Below are 17,673 nucleotides of genomic sequence, written 5' to 3' on the forward strand. Positions count from 1 at the left end.
GCGGGGACCTTGGGCCGGGTCACAAGAGTATTTAGGGTCCTGAAGATGCAGGGAGGTGAACCCCCTCACCCCTTCCAGCCGGCAGGGACCTTCTCTCTCCCCACAACCCGACCCACAGCTGGCAGGGACCCTCTCTCTTCTCCAACCCCCTCCCCCACAGCTGGCAGGGACCTTCTCTCTCCCCCCCAACCTCCGCGGCTGGCAGGGGTCTTTCCCCCCTCCCACACTTTTCCAGACTAGTCTGCCCTGACACACCCCTTGCTCTTGTAGACCCAGATGCTGTGGAAGTGAGAAGGCCACGATTGATGAATCGTGCCGAATGCCGTGGGCTAGAGAGGGAGGGATGACAGTGGAGTTCCTGAGGGCTGATCTGCACTAACGTTAGGTCGAGGGAAGGCCGTCTATGCAGCTGCGGCAGCGTCCGTCCGTAGCGCAGACATACCCTGAGTGGCGATTAGAGCAGGAAGGGGAATCATTCTTTTTCCTGGGAAAACATATTTAGGCAAAACCAAAATGTGGATGACGACGCAACTCGTTCTTAGGAAAACGAAAACCATTTGGGGGGACAAAAAACGAAACTTGCTGTGATATTTCCTGCTTAGTCAAAAAGCCACGTTAGCCCTCTCCCCACCCCCAAAGCTTTCAGGGACAGTTTCCAACCAGCTCCAGAAATGCTTCTTGCTCAACATCCCTTCCAAACAGTTTGCTTTCTCCCTGCGTGTGGGGCTCTGCCAGTCCCTGGAACCTGCACATGGATAACCCCACTTACCCTCTCTAAACCTGATCCCCGGCCCCTTAATAACAGTCAGAACCTGTCCACTGGCCACAGCATGGGGCTGATTGGTCTCTATGTATTTCTACTGGAATGCATCGTTATATCTGTATTAACCACTGAGGATTGTTTTGGGCAGGAGTGGGTGCGTCCCAGATTAAAACTGTTTCCATTACAATGTGCCGCTCTGATAAGGAAAAGTGTTTTGTTTCCAGGCCATTTGTTTTGATGAACTTTATTTGTCTCTATATAAGAGAAACCCCACCCTGTCCCGCCATCCAATAACCCGTCCCTCACAGCAGGGCCGGCCTTACCAGGAGGCAAACTGAGGCGGTCGCCTCAGGTGCCAGACTGTGTGTGTGTGTGGAGGGGGGAGGGGACCCAGAGAATTGAGACCTTTCAAAATTTTGGCCCAAGTGAGGGGATATGGGGGTGTTATTTGAGCTCCCCCCCTCAGGTGCCAAAATGTTGCGGGTCGGCCCTGCCTCACAGCAGGTCTAACTGGCTTATGCTTGAGTTGGTTGGCAGGGTAGAGAACTAAGCCCCACAGCCGCTTACGGGGTTTATCACATTCCATCTGAAAATACCTCTTAAGTACCTGATTTTAAATACTTTGTAAATTCCTTTTCTTCCTCCTACCCCACGCCCCAAGCTTCTCAATTAACACTGGGATAAAACGGCCAATAAGAGAAACATTTGACAGCTAGGGAAATGTGCCCAGGTAGGTTTAGTTCTGCTTTTTCTGCCCTTAATTCAAGTCATGGACTTTATCAATTTGCTTGGAAAAAAGAGTTTGTTTCCCAACCCACTCAGAGCCTCGAAAATGTGTGTGTGTGTGTGTGTGTGTGTGTGTGTGCGTGTGCATGCACAGAAAGTGTGTTTGGAATCTCTCTCAGCCCGCCTGTTTGAACTGCACACCCCAGCGCGCTGACTGACAACCACATAGATGTTAGGTGCGGAACATGGGGAAGGTGGGAGAAGTGAGGAATCCTACAATGATGTTAATGATCGGTATTTTTAAAAAGATGTTTGCCGGGTGCTGTAAAGAGTAACTTGTTGTGACAACTGCTTGTGAGGAGCCATGGCCGGGGATGCGGAGAGAGTAAGCTGATCTTACTTGCTTATGTGTCATTACAGTTCCCTTCTGTCTTCAGCATTCTGATCTGCATGTGGGCAGCGGTACTCCATGCATCTGTAGCCCTTCACATTTCTAAAGCGCGGCACAACTATTCTCTAGTGTGTAATGTGTCCTGGTGGAGCATGAATGGGACTAGGATTTGCGTCTGGGGATCTGTTCTTGGCTCTGAGCCGTTGAGTAACCTTGGTAAGTCTCTTGTCCTCTGTGTTTTCCCTTCCACCCGGCATCTGCCTTGTCTATTTAGTGTGTGGGACGTTCAGGGTAATAGAAATGCAAATATCAAAAGCCCTAATTTCCCCTCTTTCGATAATCGCATTCCCACGTCAAATGCTGTGAGTAAGACACATCCACCCTGACTGACTTAGCTTCATGAACACTGGTCCTACAATGGACAGGTACCTCCTTTTGCTGTTGTATAGATCCCAGATTCTGTAATTTCCATTCCAACTCACCTGATGAAGTGGGTTTTACCCACAAAAGCTCACAACCTAACCACTCTGCGAGTCTCTAAGGCCCCACAAGGCTGCTTGTTGTTTTTACCATTACAGACTAACACGGCGACCTCGCTGAGATATTACAAGTCGGGTAAGTCGTCTGGCTGGTGACCTGATGAAGGATTACTCAAGAGTTGCCGCACCTACCTCGGTAAAATGTGAAATACAGCCGCTCCCCGAATTACGACCACTTCCACTTACGATCATCCAAAGTGGTCGTAAATGCAGATCCGAGTTACGAACGGCGATCCGCGCTTACGAACAGCGCGGTCGCCATGTAACTCTATGGGAACTGAGTTATGAACACTTCGAGTTACGGACCAAGTGTTGGTCCGTAACTTGTTCGTAACTCAGGGAGCGGCTGTAACTCCATTTATTCCAGTAGAACTAGTCTCTGGAGTTACACTGGTGTAACTGAGAGCAGGGTTCAGCCCTCTGACTCCACAGAAGCCTCATTAACTATTTACTCTACCAAACTAACAAGCATCCCGAATCTTCTCACCCGCAGTTAAACACTGTGGCTCAAACTCTGCCTTCCATTTTAGCTAGGCATTGCCGTTGCGGACAACAGGGAGCAAGCACAAGCTGAGTGTCTAGTTACATCGGTCTAGTTACGTTCAGAGTAACGCCAGGGACACCAGTGGGATCTCTTTGGATTTATACTTTTGCAACGAAGCTCCAGAATCCGGCCTACGGATTTCACTTGGGCTTTGTGTAAGTCAGTGGAGAATCGGCACAGCGCTGTGTTGCTCTGCTTTTGAAGGTGGGATCTAGTCTCTTCTCCTACCCTGCTGTCTGAATGTGCGGCCATTGCAAGCAGCGGTGCGATACATTCCCTTTTAAGCAAAAAGAACTTTAATTTCAGGCCCGTTGCCGCCTTCTCTCAGTTCTTTAAAGCGCTATTCTTCTCCGCGGAGAAGAGGATTTAAAGCACTACTTGACTACATTCACACACCTTTTCCCACCTGAGGAGCGCGGGAGCTGAGCTGATTTGCATATTTATTGAATATGTATTCCTAGGATGGCGACACGGAGATGCCGTCTCTCATTTACAGCATGTTTCTGCTGGCTGCGAGGCTTGTTAAAGGAAAGAGACGGTAAAAAAAGAGAGGAAAAAAACCCACATTACGTGTGGACTGCCAACATAAAAGTGACTGAAGTAGGAAGAGAAAGAGATAGATTGGCAGCCTGGAGACATAATAAGCCATTAAACCATTTAAGGGTGGCCTGCTGTGGCTTGTTGTTCAATTACTGTAACTGATGAAGAATGTCAATAATTATGATTTTCAGCCCGGCTTGACAGTTACATTTGTAAAAGTTGCAACGCCTGGCAGTCGTAAAAGTCAGTTGAACAAGTGGCGAGGAGCCGCGCCTCTTCTCACAGTGAGGGCGGGGGTGCCCCCTCCACGTACTAAGAACCTTCGCACTGCAGGTTCATGGATGGACAGGCCAGGCTGCGGCAGACAGCAGTGGAAGGCCGCAGGGCTGGCCTTGCCATGAGGCAAACTGAGGCAGCTGCCTCAGGTGCCAGACTGTGGGGGGAGGGGAGGAGGGCGCCACTAGGACCCAGAGTGTAGAAGTTTTGGCCCAAGCGAGGGGGAATGGGGGCGTCATTTGAGCTCCCCGCCTCAGGTGCCAAAATGTTGTGGGCCGGCCCTGGAGGCAGGCACTGCTAGGCCCCGGTGCAGTGGTGGATTAACACATGGAGCCCTGAGAACTTGGCCATTGTGGGGGCCCCCAAGTGCCGGAACCTGGGTAGAAGTAAGGGAGCCACTAGCGCTGGAACAGTGGCCCTGTCCCTCCTCTTCTCCCTCTGGTTGAGTCAGGACCTGGAGCCAGGCAGTGGGGTAGAGCTGCCCAGGAGATCTGGGAATCCTCAGACCATCCACCGGCCCAGAGTGTGGGCTGGGGTACCCGAGCTCAGCCCCCGGCCCACGTCCCCCGCCCTGGGGCATGCCACTTCTGGTGAGACCAGGGGTGTGAGATCCAGTCCAGCCTTTTGCCCCCTTCCGCAGACCTGCAGACATGTTCTGCAGGGACAGGAGGTCCTATCCTGGCCAAGCTCCCTCAGAACACAAAGGCTAGGCTATCCTTTCTCAGCCTCTCCCTTTCCAGTGCCGAGAGTGCTTGCCAAGAATGATTGCCCTGGGTCTTTTTGACATTCGTGTCTAGTTTACATTTCACAGCAATGCGGCTAAGCCACAAAACCACTCACTTTACAATATCCTAACCTGAAGCAATTTCCCCCAGAAGAGTGGTATCAACTGTGTAACACGGGCTGCAGTGTGTGTCTTCTCCAAGGAAATACCAGCATCCTACAGAGTATCATAGACTCACCGAACACTAGAACTGGAAGGGACCTCGAGAGGTCATCCAGTCCAGTCCCTGCCCTCACGGCAGGACCAAGCACCATCTAGACCATCCCCGACAGCTGTCTATCTAACCTGCTCTTAAATATTTCCAGGGATGGAGATTCCACAACCCCCCTAGGCAATTTATTCCAGTGTTTAACCACCCTGACAGGTAGGAAGTGTTTCCTAATGTTCAACCTAAACCTCCCTCGCTGCAATTTAAGCCCCTTGGTTCTTGTTCTATTAACAAAGGTTAAGGAGAATATTTTTTATTCCTCTTCCTTGTAATTCCCTTTTAGATATTTGAAGGCTGCTCTCATGTCCCCTCTCAGTTTTCTCTTTTCCAAACTAAACAAACCCAATTCCTTCAGCCTTCCTTCACAGGTCACATTTTCTAGACTCTTCATCATTTTTGTTGCTCTTCTTTGGACCCTCTCCACTCATTGGTAACTCACTGTACATCTTGAACAGAGGCTGTGACATGATGCATCCCCGACAAGATCCACAGGTGCCATGCCTTCCACTCTGCTGGCTTTCATGAAGACTGCCCAGTAAACAGATGAAAGCCCAAGTGTAGTTGAGTGGCCCAGAGATGTATGCAAGGCTAAACGCTATCTAATGTATCCAGTTAAGCACAGTCACTATTACAACTGGTGTCAATGTATGAGTACAGGCTGTCCTCACTAGAAGTCCAAGATACATTCCAAAACACTTGTATTTATAGTGAAACAACTGAAAGCAGGGAATTTTTTTCCTGCAGCTGACTTCTATTTGTGCGAATTGTTTTTTTTTTAATGAGACTTAAGGGCAGGGAATGGGAGGACTTTATAACGCATTAGTTCCTACATGCATCAACAACGTTAGGGTGGAATGGATATATACGAGGGCGACTTATAGTGGGGATACCCTGTAATATCTTTGCAATAGATCTTCTTGTCACTTCTCCCAGAAAGCAAGCTTAAGTGCCACAAAGGTCTCTGTGCAGGGCTACTGTCCCGGATACATTTCACATTTCACCCTGATTCAGAGACCTTGGAGGAAGACAAAGGACAATGTGAAAGTCTGATGTCTTTAAAATTCTCCTTTGCCATGATGCCTACAAAAAAAGAACATCATTCAGGTCTAAAGAATTTACGTTAACAGAACATTATTAAGGTTGCAAAGTTAAATATTTTGGAAATATCAGAATTAAGGATGCCAGTGCATCCTTAATTCAGCCCCCTTGTGTGTATGCATTATGATCCTGTCCTTAGTTACATGATCACATACTATTTTTTCCGTTTTTTCCTGCTTCTGATTTTAGACAGTTCATAGGTCAGAAAGCAGGGCAAAGTTTTTACAGGCCCTCAAAACGCTGGTCATTTGGGAGCTTTGCTTTGCTCTAAGCTATATCATGTCCACCCTGCATTGCAAGCGTTGCCTTTTTAGGATAGTAGTAAAGTGGCCTGAAGGGTTGTGCAAAGGGAGAAAATGTGATAAGAAATGGTAAAAGGACTGAGAAGAGCCTCTGGGTTATCAGAGGTTTCCCGGGATGGCATCATCAAGTGAAGTCCCTTAGGCCATGTCTTAATTGCTGCAGAGATTGCTGCTGCGGTGTTCGATCTTCCAGCATTTGATTTAGTGGGTCTAGTAAAGACCCACTAAATCAAATCCTGAGGGCATCCCCTATTGACCGTGGTACTCCTTGCAGATGCAAGGAGTAAGGGAAGTCAATGGGAGCGTTTCTCCCATCGACGTCTTGCTGAAACTTGTCATAAGATATGTCAACTCCAGCTATGTTATTTATGTAGCTGGCATTGTGTACCTTAAGCTGACCTTCCACCTTTAGTATAGACAAGGCCTTAGTGCAGCTTCACTTCAGCCTTCTTTAGTAGATGAAGATGACAAAAGAATTTAAAATAACCCGAAAAAGAGAAATGAAGATCATCTAAAATATAATATGATCACAATTTATCCAAAGAGCCTCATCGTGCTGGATTCATTTAATATGCACAGTAATAGCACTGGTCCTTGTAAGAGTGGTTGGTATTCAGAAGGATGTTACAGACACCTTCTGTAAGTATCGTATTATAATTTAACCAAAGTTATTGGAAACTATAAATAAGATCGCACTCAAACTAGCTATCATCTGCTTTAAAGGAGGCATTTGAAAGAAAATCACAGGTTCAGATGAATGTAACTTAGAAGCAAAAAGAATGCTCTGTTCATTAAAATATAGGAGTCACTTTCAGCAGAAAACCTTTACAGGTTGGGTTCACTTTCAGACACCTCTTTTGTAGGGCGCTGAAGGGAAAATGAACCTGATTCTTTTTTTCACATCCACTGGTGTAACTCTGCCAAACTGATGTTTGCCTTGGCCTACAGTAAGGCTTTATTTCAAAATAAGCCCCCGTATGTCAAATTAATAAGACCAAACCCATTATTTCAAAAAGATGGGCTGCTTATTTCAAAATCTCTACTCCTGCTTTCTTTGAGGAATAATGTTAATTTTGAAATCGTTATTTCGAAATAGTAGTAGTGTGGATGCTTTGGTGCTATTTCAAAATAACTACTCCCCAGCACTTCCTGGAGCTCTAAGTTGAGGTAGTGCGTCCACATTAACGGAGCCTGCCGTGGACTAACTTTGAGGCTTCTCTGTAGTGAGGACGCACTATTTCGATTTTGTTATTTCAGGAGTTATTAAATCGATTTTAGTTATTTCAAAATAGTTTCCTAGTGTAGACATGCCCTTCCTCAGTTATACTGGCATAAATTGAGAATACAATTTGGAACCCCATTGCTTAAAAATCTTTCTTCAATAGAGATGTAAAATTCCATTTAATTGGCTTACTGGTTAAACGTGATGTTTAACTGGTTAACCGATTAATGGGAGGACATGAGGGAGGGCCTTGCGGCTGGCCTGGAGTGGCCCCATGTTGGAGGTAGGGGATGATCCAACCTGACCGGAGCAGTCCTTGCCCGCGATATGCCTGGGCCTGCTGCGGACAGGGGTTGCTCCAGGAAACCATTTTGGCACCTGAGGTGGGGCACTCAAATGACACCCCCATACCCTCTCTCTTGGGCCAAAACTTTGAAAGGTCTCTTGTGCCCTCCTTCCTCCAGCACAGCACTCCCCCATTTCTGTGCATCAAGAGCAGAGAGAATACACCTGCACCAGCAGCAGACACAATTTTCTACACACTGGGTACGTCTAGACTACATGGCTCCGTCGACGGAGCCATGTAGATTTGTTTGTTCGGCAAAGGGAAATGAAGCTGCGATTTAAATAATCACAGCTTCATTTAAATTTAAATGGCTCCCCCGCTCTGCCGATCAGCTGTTTGTCGGCAGATCAAGGCAATCGGGACGCTCCCCTGTCGACATGAAAGCCCTTTATCGACCTCCCCGGTAAACCTCATCCTACGAGGCATAACGGGGAGGTCGATAAAGGGCTTTCAGGTCGGCGCGGTAGCATCCAGACTAGCGCGCTGAGCCGAGAAACAGCTGATCAGCTGTTTGTCGGCTCAGCGCGGCAGCCATTTAAATTTAAATGATTATTTAAATTGCGGCTTCATTTCCCTCTGCTGATCAGTCTAATCTACATGGCTCTATCGACGGAGCCATGTAGTTTAGACACACCCTCTGGGTCCTAGTGGTGCCCTCTCACAGTCTGGCACCTGAGGCGGCCGCCTCAGTTCACCTCATGATAGGGCCAGCCTTGGCAGCTCCCGTCTGCAGCGGGCCCACGGGCCAGAGCAGACCGCTGCCTGTGGACATCTGGGATCTGCTTCAGCCCCCACTGGTTAACCAGAACCAATCGGTTAACCGTCCACATCCCTATTCTTCAATCCTCATCACATCATTATTATTGCTGTAGTTGGACAAAACCCAAATCAAACTGGTTTCATGAAGAATTTTTGAAAAAGGAAATTGTTGTCATTTTGAAACATTAGAAACACACCCGTTTTGGTGTTTTAAACCTCCCTCCCTAAATGTTTTTCAAATTTGTATCGAGAACTCCCCCCCCTTTTTTTTTTTTGCTTTTGTTAACCGCGTCATGTGGGATTTGATAAACAAAACATTTTGATGGGCTTTTTGATAAAAAAATTTGGGAAAAACATTAAAAGGCACAACGTTTTTGGTGAAGAATGTCAGCTCCTTTTCGCCTCAGCATTCCTTTTCGAATGAAGCCATTTTTTTTGGGACAAAAATTGATTAAAAATGTCCAAGCTCTGACAAGTATCAATAATAATTCATGTGTCAGGTCAACTCCAGTACCCTGGCTCTGGGCTGATGGAGTCTGCATTTGAAGTGAAGAGATAAGACTTGCCTGCGGAGCACCGTGGGCTGTGACATTCACTCTGACCCACCATCCAGCGGAGTCTTGCTTCTTTACGTGTTGAATGCAAGATCCATGTCTTTCAGCGAGCCTGAATCTTAGAACTAAGTTGTGAAACGGCCCCTGCTGTCTGACTGAGACGTGAATCACCCGTTGGACTCCTTTTGAGTAATTGGCTTTAAATTTCCAGTGCAGGGAGGGAACATTTGTTCTTCTTCCTGAGGGAGTGGATGTGCTCTGAAACAGCTTTGATTATCAGCAGTTCATGGCACAGTCCAAAGCCTCAGTCCTGCGTCAAGTTCTTTGGGAGTGTAGGTGTAGCCAGTACACCTCCTGGGTGTGGCACTGTCCCATCTAGTGGCACTGAAACCATGTACAGAGAGAATAATGAGTTGGCTCATTAATGAGCCGGCTGGATTTTAGCTCATCAGATGAGTTGGAGTGGAAATATCTTGGTTTCTTTTATTTGCTCTCCAGCTCACCTGATGAAGTGGATTTTACCCACAAAAGCACATGATCCTATATATTTTGGTTAGCCTCTAAGGGTGTGTCTGTACTGCATCCGGAGCTTGAAATAACCTACATAATTTGAGCTATGCAAAACTTCAAGTTAATTTCAAAATAGCTTATTTCGAAATTTGGTGCTGTTTACATAAACTGCTATTCCGAAATGTCCCTTACTCCTCGTGGAATGAGGTTTACAGGGACGTTGGACTAGCAAGCCCGTTCTATTTTGAAATAACGGGCATGCTCAAAAGACGTGGAATAGCGATTTCGGGATACCTCCGGTATCTGAAATAGCGCTGCAGTGTAGGTGTAGCCTAAGGTGCCACAGGACTACTCATTGTTTTTAAAGTTACAGACTAACACAGCAACCTCTCTGAGACTTTTTTACCACACAGATGAGTAGTTCAATGATACAGGCAGGACCACAGTTTAGATGCGCTCAGGGTTGATTTCTTAGCACCCACCATGGAAACGGGCTCTTCCCAGCATGCTGGGGTCTTTTGAAAACCTGACCCATTATACCTACAGCATCAGAAGCAAGCACAATTCTTTATACCTCCTTGGGTAGGAGTTGGCCCATCTCTGCTTGTCCTGCACATGCACAAACATGCTTTAAAAAGTTTCCTCCCTTCTTCTGGGATTCTCCTCCTCTGTTGGTGTATTTCTTTCTGCTACCAGGGTGATCATTGGGTCCCCAGAGCTGCTAGTGGGCTGACGCCTGGGGTGTTGGAGACACATTCTCACCTGAGAAGGGGAGATTCATCCAAAGCAGAGCCTTGTGGGGTTTGATTGCCCCTTGGGCATGTAAAGCATGAATAACTGTGAGCCTTTCCTTACCCGGATCATAGCCCGTTGGAAGGGAGGCGGGAGAAGTTTCTTTTCGAAATACGTTCCATTTTGCGGCTCTTGCCCCGAAATGTGGCTTTGCCGGCATCTCTCTTTACAAGGATGCATCCCTCCTGGCAGGCCTCTTTGGCAAGAATTAGAGCTGGTGAGCGGGGGATCCCCATCTTAAAGGCTTTCCCCACATGAAGGTTGTAGGAAGTGTAGGAATAATACCCCGGCAGAAAGGCAACTCCCCCGGCTAAGACTTACAGCCGGGCCTGGAGTAAAGGCCTAATGCAGATCAACGTGTTTTCCACGTCACTGTGTTGTTCCCCTCTGCTTGAGCTGAACGCTGCATTTCCCCTGAGCCTGGAGGAGCGGGGTTGTCAGCTGCAAGGGAGATGGGGCAGGCGTGGGCAGCCAGACGTGAGCTGAGGGGAATGGTGAAGAGCAGCCAGAGAACAGGTCCTGAGATTCGTTGTGGGCCTGACTTTCAGATTGCAAAGCATTTCTCAGAAGGCCCCCTCCCCAGGAAAGCCGGTCTAACCGGCCAAGTGGCACGGAGAGGAAAGAAAGCCTTGCTCTGCCTTGCACACACCTATCGGCACCTCCTCCCCCGCACATACCACACGAGGCCTGGTCGGTAATTAGAGAATGACGTTGCGAAGGGGCGCGACAGGCCGAGGGCAGGTGTGCCCCAGTGCAGACTTGCGCCAGCCCTGATCCGCCTACTTCTGGATACAAGTGTCTCCGCTGACGCCAATGGGAGTCCCACCAACTCATCGGCGAGAGGAGGCCCAACGAGCCTCGTCTCGCTCAGTCCTAGACACGTGGGGCTCTGTCCTCCCCCGCCCCAAGGTACAGGTAGTTCCCACTGCCGTCATTGGAATTACCCAGACCCTGCATGGGTGTAAACAGGAATCTATAGATAGGGACATGTCCTGGCTTCGGGTGTACGGGAGCAACTTGGGCGTTGTCTGAATCTCGTGTCTGCAGACCAGCAATTCCGTTGTGCAGCCAGGCCCAGCCGGCCTTCGCCTTGCAGCTTGGGCCGTGGGCTTGGGGATTCCTCACAAATCCCCAAGGGAGGCCACTTTCTCTCCTTCGGTGACCACGTTCCCCATCCCACAGGAAGGATTCTTCCGAGAAGCCCTGAGACAGGGGAGCATTAACGCCAGAGCTCCCCTGAAAGGCCCTGCCTAGCCCACTTCAATTCTCTACTGCAGGGCACTGGCTGAGAGGGGACCGCAGGGGTCGGAGATCTGAATTGTGCCCCCCCCCCACACACACACACCTGGGCTGTGTCTAGACTGGCCAGCTGCTTTTGCGGAAAAACTTGCCAGCTGTCTACACTGGCCGCTTGAGTTTGCGCAAGAACACTGACCATCTCATGTAAGATTGTCAGTGTTCTTGCGGAAATACTGTGCTGCTCCCATTCGGGCAGAAGCCCTCTTGTGCAAATCACAGAACTGTTTTGCGCAAAAAAGCCCTGATGGCTAAAATGGCGATCGGGGCTTTTTTGAGCAAAACCGCGTCTAGATTGGCACAGACGCTTTTCAGCAGAAAGTGCTTTTGTGGAAAAGCGTCCGTGCCAATCTAGACACTCTTTTCCGAAAATGCTTTTAACGGAAAACGTTTCCGTTAAAAGCATTTCCGGAAAATCATGCCGGTCTAGACGTAGCCCTGAATTGGAAGCAGGGGGTAAGGAGCAGCCCCTTAGGCTACGTCTACACTCGGCGTGCTGGACTGTTACAGCTACACCGGCATAGATCCCTGCCACACGGTGCAAAGGGAGGGTGTCGTTAGCCTCTGTCTGTCAGGGGCTGGGAATGGGCGACAGGGGAGGGATCACTTGATGGTTCCTGGTTCTGTTCACTCCCTCTGGGGCACCTGGTATTGGCCACTGTCGGCCGACAGGACGCTGGGCTTCGGTCTGACCCACTCTGGCTGTTCTTATGTTCTAAATTGCGACTAGGTGTCGCTTTGTGCCTGTCTAGAAAACCAACCACCAAGTACGAAACAACCGGTGGCCGGAAAAGGGCAGTTTTGCCGGGTCAAATTGCACTAACACTCAGTGCTTCCGCTGGCCCTGGCCTCCGGCCACCTCTTCTGCCTTAGTACAGTGGCCGTGGCCAGGAGTTGTGGGCCCCTTTGAATCTCCGGGCCCTGGGGCCACTGCCCCTTTTGGCCCTCCTCATCCCCATCACTGGGCCTGCACACGCATAGCAGCCTAATAGGCCGCAAGTTGCCCACCGCTGCTGTAGCATAAGCCTGGCCTGAGAGCGGGAGGCGGGGCGGGAGGCGGGCAAAGACTTGTCTGAGACCCAAATTATGAAAGGGTCGGTGGGCTATCAGCAAGCGCTTGAGTAGAGCCCTTAGCTTCACCCGCAGCCAGTGCAGACGGCAGACATTAAAGCTCATTGGGCGTCCCTTTCCTCAGCTAAACAGAGCAAATCTCTTGCCTTGCGTAAGAAAAGCAGAGCGGCACCCCCTCAAAATGACCCCCCCCCCGATCTTTCTCCTGTGCTACACAGCCCACGTGTGAGATCAGGTTCCCCGCTCAGTATTGCAGAGTCTAGGGGGTGCTTGGGCCCTGCCTGGCCGCTCTGAGCCCGGCTCTGACATCTAGTGGAATAATTGCACTAACGCATCCGACAAGCAAAGCCACTCAGGCAGTGGCTGGCTTTACTGGCGTGCTGCAGCTCGACACCCCGCTCTGCCATGCACTCGTTTGTTTATTGCACTTAACAGAGCCGACACACTTGTGGCAGGAGAACAGGAAAGCCCTGAGCCTGGACAAAGAACCAACCTTTAACTGATTGCTTCTGTCCTCTTCCCCGAAGAATGTACTTTCTTCTTGCCAGACGAAGGGTCTTCTAGCGGCAGGATTTCAGGCAGCAATTTCACAGTTATCTTGTGATTAATGCCACATGAAATAAAATCGAACTTGCCGGCTGTCCCACGGGGCTTTAGGGTAAAATCTTGGAGGCCTTGTGATAATCCCTGTGATAAATGTGTATTCATGATGGGCTACATTTTCACAGAGGTCTCTCAGGAAATACACAAATAATGTAGCTGAAGTCGACGTACTTACGTCTGCTTACCATGGTAAGTCAACTGCTGATGCTCTCCCATCAACTCTGCTTACACTTCTCATCTTGGTGGAGTACCACAGTTGATGGGAGAGTGCTCAGCAGTTGATTTATCGTGTCTATACTAGACATGATAAATCAAACCCCGCTGGATTGATCCCTCAGACTGTACCCGTGCGGTCTGGGAACACAGCTGTTGGCTTTAGAGCGGAACAAATAACTGATTTGTCTGTTTGGTGGCAGGTCTGGAAAAAAAATCATTTCAGATTTAAGTGAATTTGAAAATGTAGGGGAATATTTTAATTTGAAAAATCCCATTTCAGGACTGTTCGCAAGCCAATGTTTGAACCTCAGGTTTCACATTCTAGGGGTGAATGCCCTAAGCATGTGCCAAGGATTATAATAGGATGGTGGTTGCCATGGTGACAAATACAGCACATCTACCTCCATCTTCTCTTTTGGCCATTTTCTTAATGACCAAAGCGTTTTGTGTCAAATATTGCCAATAGTAAACTTTCAGGTCAACTGAAACGTCACGTCTTATTGAATAAACGATTTGTTGGAAAAATGTGACCCAACGCTAGTCTGCATACTCCAAGGCCCTCTCTTTTCATGCATGAGCAAGGCATTGTGCATGTAAATGGGAATTTTGTCTAGAGAGGTGAGATTTTCAAAGACACAGATGGGAGCAGAGCATCTGATTGCCCTTTGTGCCTGCGCAAATCTCCCCTATAACGGGATTTTGTGCTCGGGGAACGGTGTCCTAGCAAATGTTGTGATTGTTGTTTCAGAGGCCCTGTTATATATTTGGCTTTACTGGTGTGTTGCTGTGATATGAGCAAGAATGCTTAGACGAGGAAACTTTTTGAGGTCAGGGGGCCGCTGACCCACAGAAAAATCAGTCGGGGGCCACGCACAAGTGAGAAGCGAAACAAAACAAAACAAACCATGGGATGGTTTGATGAGATAACATGGTAACTAATTGACCATTCATTATCAGTGGGAAATAGGTCAATGGAGGGATGATAGGAGTTACTATAGAGAACCTTCTGGGTGTCTGGCTGGTGAGTCTTGCCCACATGCTCAGGGTTTAGCTGATCGCCATATTTGGGGTCGGGAAGGAATTTTCCTCCAGGGTAGATTGGCAGAGGCCTTGGAGGTTTTTCGCCTTCCTCTGTAGCTGTGGTCCCCAACGCGGTGCCCGCGGGCGCCATTGCGCCTGCCGGGGCATTTGTGTGCGCCCGCCGACAACCTGGGCCAGCCCCGCCCCTGGCGCGCGGCGTGTGAGTGGCGCCACCCCCCGGACGCCCGGCGTGTGAGTGGCCCCACCCCCGGGCGCCCGGGAGCATCTAACGGTTGAGGACCACTGCTCTGTAGCATGGGGCACAGATCACAGCTGGAGGATTCTCTGCATTTTGGGGTCTTTAAACTATTTGAAGGCTTCAATATCTGAGATCTAGGTGAGAGGATTATTCCAGGTGTGGGTGGGTGAGATTCTGTGGCCTGCACTGTGCAGGGGGTCAGACTAGATGATCATAATGGTCCCTTCTGACCTTAAAGTCTATGAGTCTATGAGTTTAAAACAAAACAAAAAACCCCTCACTGATGTGGCCCCAGACTGAGAAAGAGAAAGACTCTCCCTACTTCCTCCCCCCTCCCCATGCCAGAGCCTAGAGGGGCCTAGGCTAATAGATTTTGTCTGTTCCAGCCCCACTGGGAGGAATGTGTGTCTGTGTGTGTGTGGGGTGGGGGTGGGGGGGATGGGCGCTAGAGCACCAGCACAGGCTCCCCAATGCTAGGGGGAACCCTGAGCCTCAGGCTCTGGATCCAGGCAATCCAGAGGCCACATCCAGCCCCCAGGCCTTAGGTTCCCCACCCCGGCATAGATAATTCTGATAACAGCAGTGACCTTCCCTTTGTATGTGGTCCCTTTAGACCCGTGTTTCTTAAACTTTTTAAGACCAAGGAACACTAAACTATTTTTTTCTTTTATGGGGAACACCACGAATTTTTTTGATGAGAAAACAAAAAGCTCCCAGGCAAAGTTATTGAGAGGAAAAAAAAAAAAAAAGGAGGCTTGGCCCTTTAAGGGTGGCCATTTTGAATTCTGTTCTCTCTGCGGCACACCTCCGACTGCCTCATTGCACACCGGTGTGCAGCGGAACACGCTTTACGAAACGCTGCTTTAGACTGTGCTAGTGATATTTATGGCAGATGAGCAAGCCCTTCCAAGTGTTGCTTTCAAAAGGCTGCGCAAATGTGGGCACGCAATCGCTATAGCTGGCAGATTCGGAAGAGGACAAACCCAGTGTTCTTGTGGTCAGAGGGGCCCTGCCGTGGTTTGGGTACAACAAGTTTCTGCTTGCTTGCTGTCAGGGGAGCCTTGTTTGGTCACTTTCCCGCAAGCAGGATCTTGCTTCTGTCCTGATAAGATGCCAGCCCCCTACTCCCAGGGAAACAGCCTGCTGTCATTGTATTGGGACGGTTCTGTGAACCAAACTATAAAAGAATGATCGTGAGCCAGCTCTTGCTCCCATGGTGGGGATCGGCCGGGGTGCGGACAGGCGTCTGGCAGGGAGAGACAGAGATAAGATCTCCTGTCTGCTGCAAAACCAGAACTCAGATCTCGCTGACGTTTCAGAAGCAGGTTATGTGAGCCAGATGCAAAGCAGCCTGTGAGCGGGGGATGTATCGGAGCTAATGGCATGCTGGGCCGCAGCCAGAATCAGCCAAGCCAATCCAGGGGCATGTTGTGACTCTTCTATTTGCGCCCGAGTCTCGGCTAACACACAACTTCTTGTGTTGTGAAAACAATCGCAATGAATTCCACTGATCTGGGTTGGCCCTTCCGATCACAAGGGCCAGGCTCAGCCAGTCGGAGGCTCCAGAGATGCATCACATGATTCTAGGGTTGTCAGGTGTCCGGTGTTGGTATTTTGTGTGAAACTATCTGGCCACCCTACCTGATTCGCCCTTTCCTGAAAAACAAGGCCCAGGCTCGAACCGACAGCGTGAGGCCCTCCAGGTGGAAGAAAAAAAGCCCTGTGCTCCCCAGGGAAAATGGAGCAGGCCACTGAGACAGACTGCTCACCCAGGCTGAATTGGGGTGCTGCGTTGTCATCAGACTCAAGGCCTGTGTGTGGCTTGCATCTCCCCTTCTGGGTTCGCCGGCTAATAATGGAGCCAGGGTCACAGAGCAGCTGTCGCGCCGTAAGCCAGAAACAGGGCCAGCTGCCCGAAAGGAGACGCAGTGGCAAGGCGCTTTCATGGAGCTAACACCATTACAATGTGTACGGTTGCCAGGTGTCCTGTTTTGAACCAGACAGTCCAGTATTTGAGCTTTCTGTTCGGGAAACAAATTGAGAAAATAGAAATGTCCGTGATTTTCTAAATACGATGCAATGTCGATTGTGATGTCATAGCAAGCGTGTCCGGTATTTTTGTTGAAACCATCTGGCAACCCTAACAATGAGGGAGCTCAGGGAGATTTTCATACGCCAGCCGCTACCTACCAATGAAGAGCCGCCTTGGATATTTCCAAAGATTTGGCGACGTTCAAGGAATCGGATACAGTGCGAGGCAATTAAGCATGTAATCTCGTCTGCGATTCTCACCTGGGGTCATGGGGCTGTTACTGTGTGTGAATACAGGAGCCGCTGATAAATGAATCCTTCTCTCTGAGCCCCTGCAGCTATTTACACAGGGCAGGCGTGCTCTTTACACATGCCGAGCGGGGTGTGGCTAGAGATCAGCTCAGCTCGTGCTGTGTGGACTCTGGACTTACGAACTGGCTCCGAACCATCCCAGGACTCAGCTGCCTTTAGTTTTTGTGCCCCGCTCTGTGAGGGAGCTGGGGTCTGGGGGGGCCTCTCTCTGTGTTTAAGATGAACGTGATGTTTGTTTAACACGCAGGGCCAGGTGCAGCTGACCTGAAAAGACTGCAGCTCTTACCACTCCCTTGTGCATTACTCGGCTCCTGCCGCTGTCGTGGGCAGCCCCCCCCCCCGTGCTGTGTTAGAGAAGCCGGAGGGGAACTGTGTAGGGATGTGAACCCTTAACTGCTGATGCTTACTGGGTACAGGTTAACCGGCACTCGGGAGCAGCCCCCCATCCCCAGCCTGCTGCAGCCCTGCAGGGCTTGGGAGCCCCCCCCCCGCCCCGCCCCAGATGGGAGGG

General features: G+C 49.6%; 1 long non-coding RNA gene across 1 annotated transcript in view; it reads right to left on the reverse strand.

Annotated features, from left to right (window-relative positions):
• Window positions 1-13,163: 13,163 nt before the first annotated feature.
• The window catches only part of LOC142818755 (uncharacterized), a 36,001-nt gene continuing 31,491 nt past the window's right edge, over window positions 13,164-17,673 (reverse strand). The window contains exon 4 of the long non-coding RNA XR_012896411.1: window positions 13,164-16,840. This is a non-coding gene — a long non-coding RNA (uncharacterized LOC142818755). The remainder of the gene's footprint in view (window positions 16,841-17,673) is intronic.

Source organism: Pelodiscus sinensis, chromosome 17, assembly GCF_049634645.1.
Source record: "Pelodiscus sinensis isolate JC-2024 chromosome 17, ASM4963464v1, whole genome shotgun sequence".
Lineage (NCBI taxonomy): Eukaryota > Metazoa > Chordata > Testudines > Trionychidae > Pelodiscus > Pelodiscus sinensis.